At 29.8% G+C, this 11069-nt stretch overlaps 1 protein-coding gene across 1 annotated transcript in view; it reads left to right on the top strand.

The window, feature by feature from the left end:
• The window catches only part of LOC107172933 (uncharacterized), a 109128-nt gene that overhangs the window by 44743 nt on the left and 53316 nt on the right, over nt 1–11069 (top strand). The window lies entirely within an intron of this gene.

Here is an 11069-nt window from a genome sequence, read left to right as displayed (position 1 = left end):
TAATAATGTACTTGTTTTTTAAATATTTTTATAAAAATCATGAGTTACTATTAAAATGGAAATATTCAATAGTTTACCCATGATTGACTAGTATATCGACAAACAAATTTTTTTTTCGTACATCCTTTCAATGCATATTTTTATTCTTATAAATTTCAATGATTTACTGAAAAGTGAAATCCGAATTCAATAGGTCCGAAGCACATTATAATATAGATTCTTGTTTCAAAAATATATTATGATTTTAGCTTAACGATACTTTTCACTCGCAATATTTAAATGAAATGCGGTTTGAATAAATATCTATTAGTTTATTAACTATCTATTCAGTTTTATAAATTACCAGTAGGAATTGGAAGAATTTAGAAGTGTAACAAAAATAGTGCATATATTATTATTTTAATAAAATATGTAAAATAATATGCATCATGCATTATTTTACTAACATCTAAAATTTCAAAACATAAACACGTCTAGCTAAAATCAAAATTTTTCGATAATCATAACATGAAATTTAGCAACAATATTATTGAAGGATTATCTTGAAAAACATTATTTAAATAGTTAAACATGATTATTTGAAACTAATTATAACTGGATTTAGCCATTCAGATTGTACTGAATCTTAGTAAATGTTATTTGCAATTAAATTACATAAGTAATGAATTATTATACACAGTAAATACGATACAAAAAATTATATAAATTTTATTTTAAATTTTTTATAATAATTAGTTTCAAAAATTAGGTATTAAAAAGAAGAAAAATAATAATAATATTAATAATAAAAGTTGTTTACAAAAAAGAAAGTACAAATTTAATTAAATTAAAAATCTTACATGGTTAAAAAAAGATAATATATTAACTAAGATTTAAGAATGGATTTTTTTTTACCATTTTGGTTCCTAAATTATGAAGTAGGTAGGTACGGAAATTGATTAAGATAATAATATGACGACGACTGCGGTAGAGAAAACTTCTGAAATTTTGTCTTGTTTTGACATTGTATTTATATTTTATCTATTCAGTTTCCCCTTTAAAACACATCACGGCTATTTTTTTTTTCTGACATGTCAAAAACAGACCACTGTTTCGATTTCTACTATGTACAATTCATACACAGTCTAAAACATCTCGAACAATAACAAAAAGTGTGCTTTGTGTGTGACTCAAAATCGATACTTGATTGCACGTAAAAATGTCTGTATTTTAAATACTGGCTTACGATTGCAAAGTGACGAAAAATATTAACGATTCAGAGTCAGCTTATTAGTGAATTATACTACACACCTAGTAATATCCACATTTGCACACGTAACACAATTTTATTCGTAGGTACTGTTTTTAAGTAATTAAACAGTGAACAGCGAGTGTTAAGGGTACTGATCAAGATTATTTTGTAAATATTGTCGCGTCACTATAACTTTGGATGGCATTAAATGTTAAACATTAAACCAATATGTGGTACGAATAAAAAAAAAAAAAAAAATGATGTTTCATTAAATATTTAAACGCGTAGAGGTGATTATAAAATATATGGGTTGTACTTATGTATAAGTTGTCTAGCGTAATAAATGTTGCTTACACGTATCAAGTTTTCAGACGGAGATTGTGTTTAATTTATTAAAACCAACGTTTTCAAACAACACATATTTCTCATTGTGTGATTTTATATTATAACAATACATAATATGACACCTATCTACGGTATTTGTTTTTGCGTCGTATGTGCAGTGTCCCGTTGTTATTATTATACAGACTTGTTTTTGGATTGCGATTAGCGAATGCTTTAAAATTTACTGTGGTCCACCTGCAGCTCATCCCAACATGCGAGTAGTATACTATACAATATTGTATACCTACACGCTGGGCACGATTTTAATTTTATCACGTACGACCCATCCATTTTCTACACACACACACAACACACACACACAACACACAACACACACACACACACACACACACACACACACACACACACACACACACACACACACACACACACACACACACACACACACACACACACACACACACACACACACACACACACACACACACACACACACACACACACACACACACACACACACACACACACACACACACACACACACGCACACACGCACACACACACACACACACACACGCGCGCGCACACACACACACACACACACACACACACACACACACACACACACACACACACACACACACACACACACACACACACACACACACACACACCACCCGCCCACCCATCCACCAGATAGTAACGATCCCCCGCTTATGAATACATGGGAATCGGTTCCAGATAATTATAATATATAATAATTGTATCACAATAACCGAAACATTACATCAACATACCAACACACACACAAATATATCAACTAAACGATCGTAGTCGTGCCGGTCACTTGGGGTTATCCTTTAGCGCGTTTGGCTGTACCTCGTGTTTTTCGCGTACACGTACCGGACGACCTCGCCAATTTTTCCCATGTCGAGCACGTAACTTCTTGCTTCCGCCTCGGTGCACAGCAAACCCGGTCCCTACGGCAGGTCAAATAAATAGGTAAAAACGTACACACACCGGTGGACGGCGGTGTATGGTGGTAGCTTTGTAGCTGTTTCGTTTTCCCTGTCCACCACCGGCTTCTTACCGTGAGTCGTACGCTCCGAGCGCCAAACATCTGACCATCGCCAAACACGTTCACTTCTTGCGCGCACGAATTGTCCGCCACGATTATAAATCTGGTACACTGCGAACCCAAAAACACACAAAGTCGGTCGGTTATCGATTTTCGGATGGTTGAGCGGGTTGATGGGGAGTGAGGGGGAGGCGGTTCGTCGCGGAGCAGTGCGCGTCTTCGACCGAGACAATCGGCACGCCGCCAGTACTCGGCGAACGAACGTGACGTCCCTCCTGACGATCGGTATATAACTTCATTATTATAGTCTATATATATATTATATAGGTGCGTAGGTTATTATGTATATAATATACATTTATTGCTACGGATTCACGTAGTCAAATTGAGTCTTCGAGCTGAAGTGCAACGACAAAACGTTCCGCATAACGGAAAACGTTTTACAACTTTGTACTTTGTAGTATCCGGCGCCTTTTGTCTAAATAATTGTGTGTGTGTGTGTGTGTATAGTTTTGCGTTTATAATGGCAGAGTTCACACAGGGATGAAACGACTAGTGTGAAAGGTAAGCGTAAAGAATCAAATTTAGTATATACCAGGGATGGGCAACTCAAAGTAACTAGCGGGCCACTTTTAAGTACTTTAAAATCTAGCGGGCCGCAGTGCATAGGAAAAAACAAAAAAAAAAGGTCCTTCAAATTAACTAACGTTTAATTTTTTATCTTTATTTATTTATATATACAATTATTATTTAATGTGATACTTGAGGATGAGGTTTTATATGTTTATATGAAGTAATTTGAAAATGTAGCGCGGGCCAGATAAAAAAGGTACGCGGGCCGCCAGTTGCTCATCCCTGGTATAGACCATACTTAAGTATTACAAAAATCAGACGCCTTAAAGTTTTATATAATTTTTGGGCACGCCTGGAAACACATGTCTGCACATGGCATTGTAGCTGACGTGAAGACAAATATAAAATGAAAACTAGAATTAATCTCGACCGGAAAACCGAAGAAACTTTAATTTTTATTATTCATATGCATCAAAAGTCGAGAACTGAGGTTTGAGATGAAAGATCATTTTGGAAAAGTTATGTAACAGAACGGGCGGTAAGCTTGTGAATATTACTATTATTATGTAAGTACTCGACGTGTAAACAAAGCCAAAGTAGATAGAGACATCTCAATGGCTTTTGAACATGTACCAAATGTAAATAGCTTCTACATGCAGACCGGTAAAACAATGTGTGTATTTGTAATATAATGAGGATATATTTCATAAAATAAACACGTACGACATACGACATTGATCTGAATAGAAACGAAATAAGGGACCAATAATAGTGTAAGGCCAGTAGGAATGGTAGTAATAATAATAGTTGTAATAATAGTAAGAAGTTTCTAACCGTAACTTTTGGGAAAAAAGCATCTAAGTCAATATGTTTACTTCGAATCCCAAAAGTAGAAAGTCCAAGGGAACAAAAAAATTTTGAGTTATTGAAAAACAAATAATAACGTATTATATTTAGACAAATAGAAGATTTCAATGGGGATTTTACTTTCAATTTATCGAGTCATACATACTGAACTTAAAAGTACTAATATTTCAAATAAATACTTGAAAAATATAGTTTGAAGTTATGGTTGATGATATAACATATTATATAATATCAAATAATTCTGGAGTTTAACTAAACATATCTGTTATTGTATATGTATACAGTATAAAAATATATAATCAAAAGTAAAAGTGATTACAATTTTAAAATTGATGATATTAAAATAATTTAAAAATATAACACGATTTGAACATAAATTGTATGTTTGTAGGTTGTATTTTATTTCAAGGGGAACGCGCTGTGAAATTGTTCAACTATATTGAATTACTGACTAAACTTATGATTTATGACTCTAAAAACTTATTAAGCACGACCGTGTTATCTATGGAAAGGTTTAAATTCTTACTAAAAAAGAAAAATCGTACCTTTAATTGTTAGTGTTTACACAATTTAAAGTATTTTTTACTAAATCTTATATTCGTAAGTTTTTATTTTTTTATAAAACATTTTATCTGTTGATTTAAAATCTGTGTATTTTTTCGAATGAATATTATAAAATTGGACCAGAATAAATATCAATTCATTATAATAAACTACAAAATTGATTAAAGCATTGAAAAAAAAAAACGCTATATTATATTTTAAATAAACGATTACTTATATTTTAAAAAGAGTTAGCTTAAAAAATTTAAATGTGACATATTTTTAACATAACACCCTACTTAAGATTCTTTTGGTCATCATTTTTTTGAGATAAAACTTCTTCTTTCTTGAGGTCTGGGTGGAAAAAAGTTGTAACAAAAAATGAAACGCAGCAATTATATTACTATTATATTTTTATAATTTATAATTTATAGTTATATATTTATATAATCTGTATAACTGTTTGTATACAGTGGTTACTTGTTTTAGATTGAAAATAAATTTCTATTAAATTTGAAATTTATCGATTGAATTATTTTTATTGACATTTTGAAATAATTTTATAACCTTTTTCTATTGTAATAAACATCTTACTAAAACATTTCAATAAGAATTTATAGTTGAATACTCAATACACCTATTCAACGACAAATACATATTATATCCTGTAGTACCTGAACATTACGAAGTTATAAGTCTTCTGGAATTTAAATTTAATTATTTATTTTTATTTTAACGAAAATACCTTGTTTGTTTTCTAGGTACCTAACTAATTTTAAAAAGGTTAATCGGCTTACTGCTTAGGGAAAAAAGGAATACATAAATAAAATACTCTCAGATTTTCAGATTTGATTCTTGTAATGGACTGCATTATTTATTTATTTTTTGTATGTGTTATGGATGACTATTTTACTAGTTCACTACTTTAGATAATATTACTATGTATGTATTATATAAATAAAATGTTGAACAGCGCTATCCTCACCTGACTTCAATTATTATTTATTTGTTATTAAATATACGGGATAAACCATTTGGATCATATTATATACAAATTAATTGTAAAATGTATGATATAAATATTAAAATTAAGCTATATACAGTAATTTATAGATATAGAATACATGAAGGCCAAAGAGTTTACATTGATATTAGACAACATACGACCAATTGGTTCATTTTTAGATGATTAGTGGAAGTGAAAGGAACATAGAAATGAGCAACAGATTATGAAAATAAAATTATGTACAATATACCCATTTCGTTAGGTATTGGTATATACTAGTTTGACCAATAGTTTTTTCTAACTATTGTTCCACGTTTAAATTTGTTCAAAATTTAACACACAGATATCGCAGTGTATTGTAGTAATTATTAATAATATTAAAAGTGATATTTTTATATTTTAAATACTTAAAATTTCTGTCCAATTTTAAAAGTTTATGTTTAAAATTAGAATAAGAAACATACGTAAAATGATGACGAACGTGGCTCGAATACAACAGTGAGTTCCATTGTCTGTTCATAATCGATTTCAAATATTGATGGTGTAATTGTAAATGCATCTAAAATCATTGTTTCTTTCCATTCAACCTCCTAAAACATACACATTATCTTATATGTAGGTAGTACACGTAGATATTTGTTGATTTATAAATTGTATATGAATATATATTATATAATAATGCCAGGCTAGATTTAATAATTTTAAAATTTAGCGATTATGGTTAGCAGTCTTTCACTGATATAGATCAAAAATACTTGCATCGACACATACTATTAATGTAACTTCGCCTAAAATAACTCATAAAATATTACCCTCAGGGATAAATGATTTCCCATCCTTAATCAACCTTATAAAAATGTATATTTATGTAAAATAAAAAAAAATAATGGCTAATTATGACCCTTGTGATATAATATTCATCAGATAAAAATAAACATGCAAGGAAACAAAGCAATTTAAAAAAACAAAATTATGCGTTTGTTACACAAGAGTTGTTTTTAAAAAATTGAGTAATTTCATATTTGAATAATAATTTGTTGCTTAATGTTCATTGATATTTATAATCCTACATAATATTTACTGTATTTAGTAATATGTTTTTATTAGCTCACATTTAAATAATTTGACACTAATGACAATCATAGTTTTATAAAAATAAAAATATGCATTTCACTGAAATCTATACAAATTTATAATCGAGATAATATATTTAACATTTTTCTCTTTCTGTTCTTATTTATGAGCTTTTATTGTTAATTATCCTTTTTATTCATATTATACATATGTAGTTAAAAATCCAATCCATTCAATCCACCCCGACCGAATTTATCGATGTAATCATAGAAGTTCCTATTATAATTTTTGAGTGTGATATTTCACGTAATATCGATAAATATCAGACATTTAAATGTTAAATTTCTATTTCTATTCTTGAATTTATGTAGCCTTTTAAACTCAAGTTAATCGAGAGATTTAAATTGCTTATTTTTTTTTTATATACATACAGTATGACTTTCTAATGTTCCTCATTTAAATTTGGTGGATAAATAAATCCCATTAGCTGAGTGAATAATTTTGTATACATCACAGCTAAACTTCGTAAAAGCAAAGACGATATTCGACTAAGTGTAAGTGTATATTATATTTTACTATGCGTCAAACGTATTTACTACCACATTAATTATTCAGTATTTTAATAGAAGGAGTAGTTTGATAAATAGTTTTACTTGTTTCATGGATTTCTTCACTTATACACCCAATTACTCTTGCAGCTTATCGTGTTACACTAAACTATTTCTACTTTTAACCTAAATAATTCAATTCCAATACCGAATGTATTATAAAACTGTTTTAAACAGCAAAAACATTATGTTCTATTATTTTAGTATAATCAACGTTTTATATTTTAAAGTTAGTATTGCAGCAGTTATTGTTACAAAAAAAAAAAAGTATATTACGCATCAAACTTCGTGATTTCAATATAAACCTATCTACACCAATATTTTTATGATTATATTATTGAATAATATGAGAATAATACCAATTAATTTATATAAGGTAGATTTAAATTAATATATTTATAAACAACTACATGCATATTGTAATATATTCTGATTTACAATGTCGTTGGGAATAATCATACATATAGGTAAATTTGTCTAACGTTTACTATAAATATTATTATTAAAGCCTATTTTTGATATTATAATGCTTCACTTTTTTATGGCTGTGCTGAATATTACAAAAATAGTATACTCACTTCAACTGGTTTTGTATACCATACGTCTTCAGGGACTAAAATAAATTTTGATGATCGTCCAACGTTTTTTATATTGACTATCATAGTCTTACGAGCGCCCACCAAACAAGCGTTGCACTCGAATAAGCAAACATTTGATGGTTTTTGAAGGGCTAATGTTTTACAGTCTGTGTGTTTCATGTCATCATAACATTCTAGAGTATCTAGAAACACACGAGTAGTTTAATTAAAGTTTTATTGCATTTGTGTGGATGTGAATACAATGTGATAATAATAATGTTGTCAATATAAATTTTTTTTCAAATAAAATAATAGGTACATTATATATACTATACAATTTAAATATAAGTTGTTAATTTATATTTAACATGTTGATTATAAATTTCTAATTAATACACACCAGTTGTCAAAACGATTTGGATAAAACTTGAAGGCTTGAAACTAAGCACTCGAAAGTTTTTAAATCCTCTTAAGAGGACGTTCACCCGTATATGTTGTCTCCGTCATACAAGTGCGTAACATTGCGAAAACTGTTTTGCGCGGGAAAGAACCGAGAAAGATACAGTTATAACTAAGAAACTAAATTTTCACCACATGAAAAGGAGAATTTTGTCTGTGCAATATCGTTTTTATTTTTTCGATATCACTTATACAAAAAAAATTCTTATTGTTTTATAATACATTAATTTTGGGTTTTTTAAGCATGAATAATTTTTTTTGTAGTTCTTATATCGAAAATATAAAAACGATATTGCACAGACAAAATTCTCCTTTTTATGTGATGAAAATTTCGTTTCTTAGATATAAATGTATCTTTCTCGGTTCTTTCCCGCGCGAAACAGTTTTTGTAATGTTACGCACTTGTAAGACGGATACAACACATGCGGGTGAAACGTCCTTTTAAGTGTGCTCATTACACACCAAAACCCACCAATTTTAAGAATTACATTTGTTTAGTTAACAATTTTTATTTAAAATACATATAAAAAATTATTATTTCTTTCTTGTTTATTGACTTACAACTATTAGACTGGTTTTTGAGAGATTCGGGGAAGATTTTTATTATTTTAAAATTTCACCCCGTGCAAATTATTAAAATAAAGTGGCTCACGTATACGTAGTCACGTATTAATTTTGTTTTAGCTAACAAAAATTAAATATTGTATTTGTTTATTTATTTATTGGGTCACCACATTTCAAATTATTTGCATGATAACTTTTGTAATTTGCATATTTTTATATTTGCGTAGTTTCGATAGTTTAAGAATTGCAATGTGGGAGCGGGGACTGGAGAACACAGAAGTGGATTTCATTCAAATTACAATAATTTTAATATTTCAATGCACGTTCTAATTTAATTAGGTACGATTTACGTTTAATAATACACATGGACAAACGATTTGTTTGTGGCCTTGTCAGTATTTAGCACATAGGTTCTTATACGTTGTGAATAACTATTATAGGAAGCTATTCGAAATTACTTCAGGTCAAATACTTATGGCTTGTGGACCTAACGAAACTATTGACAAACTACCGTTGTTAACGCGCTCGATGCGTGATGGCTATAGAAGGTGCTGGTGGGTTGGTGTGGGGTATTTTTGTTGTCCAATAGTGTTCAGAATCGATGTGACGTATAATAGTGTAGTATAGGTATATTGACGATCATGGTAACAATCTCGTTTCGGAGATCACCGAGGGACCACGTCAAGTCCAAAACGTTTGTTCTGTCTTGCGATCTCTCGCGCGTTCTTCATAATATAATATCAGCTGCACCACATCACACAGTGCGGCTGAAGGGTTTGTTGGCAGCGATGCTCGCTCAACACGCTAAAAACGTACATTCTCACTGCGCTATTCGAGTTGTGGTTAAACGATGGTGCGCGTGAACGATTTGACCGGCATCTATTTACGCTATGCGACAATCGCGCATAAAGGCAGCGAGAAATTCCAGAACTCGGTCAGAAAACCGCGGTCCACACGTATATGAAAATCAGCCAAATTTTCTTATAATATGATGGTGATGATGATGAGATGATATTGTTATATATTCACCTATAGGAGTTTAACCATGTTAAAATGTAACGAATTCCAATGTACGCTAAACTGTAATTATTTACCGACGAATATATTGGAAATATTTGTTGAGTATTTTAGCACTACACAAATTTGCAGTTTCCACATACACCAAACGTGAAATATCTATTATTATTGCTATAGGTATATTGAAATACTATAATATTATATTATTAAATATGTATTCTATTTTTTTTTTAATCGCACAGAAAAAATAAACCATAAAAACACACTTAAACAAAACATTATAATATTAAAGTTATCTTTGTTGCTAAGTAAAAATAATTTTTTTTTTGTTTTTATGTGTGTGTGCATTGCGATAGTGGTGATTTATTTTTTATCAAGCATAATAACTAACGTAAAATTCACAAGTTATTTTGTAATATTAAAATAAAAGCACTACAGCACGGAATCGAGGAGAGTAAAAATAAAAAAAAAACTGAAATATTATCGTAGGGAATGCGTGGTTTTCAGTATATTCTATTATACTTACAGTGAAGTATTGGTGACACGTTTTCCGCGCCGACTAGAATATTAATTTTTTTATTCTCTATAGTTAGAAGTGATATCAGTTCGTATTTATCTTCCATCGAAGTACATATAAATGTTATAGTGAGTTTCGCGTTCATACCCGGTGCAAGTGGACATCTAGGCTTGTAATCGTATTGAAACAATGATAAATTGCTTGTTAATAATTTAAATGGCATCATTCTTTCGCCCGAATTCGTTATGATAACTGTTTTCTGAAAAATCATTATTTCCAATTAAAAGAAGACGTCTTATCTGCATGTGTTGTCTCCGTCTTATAAACAAATAATATATCAAAATGTTCGTCAAGCAGTTTCTATTGTGTGTTATTAGCTTGAATATTAAAGTGCATTGACCTATTGCAAAACTTAACTTGAGAACAATATCTGTTTTATTTCGTCGGATTTTTAATGTATGTAAAATATTTATATTTCAAAAGGTTCATAATCCATTTAAATATTTTAATATCCAAGAAAACAAATGAGAGAACACAATTAATTATGCTCTTAGAGTTATATTTGATAATAATACGTCAATACACTCTAATTTATTTTAAGTTAATAAT

Source organism: Diuraphis noxia, unplaced genomic scaffold, assembly GCF_037042655.1.
Source record: "Diuraphis noxia isolate RWA-SAM2 unplaced genomic scaffold, SU_Dnox_SAM2 contig0004, whole genome shotgun sequence".
NCBI classification, from domain to species: domain Eukaryota; kingdom Metazoa; phylum Arthropoda; class Insecta; order Hemiptera; family Aphididae; genus Diuraphis; species Diuraphis noxia.
Note: the sequence above shows the minus strand (reverse complement) of the source record. Positions and strands in the feature narration are given on the sequence as shown.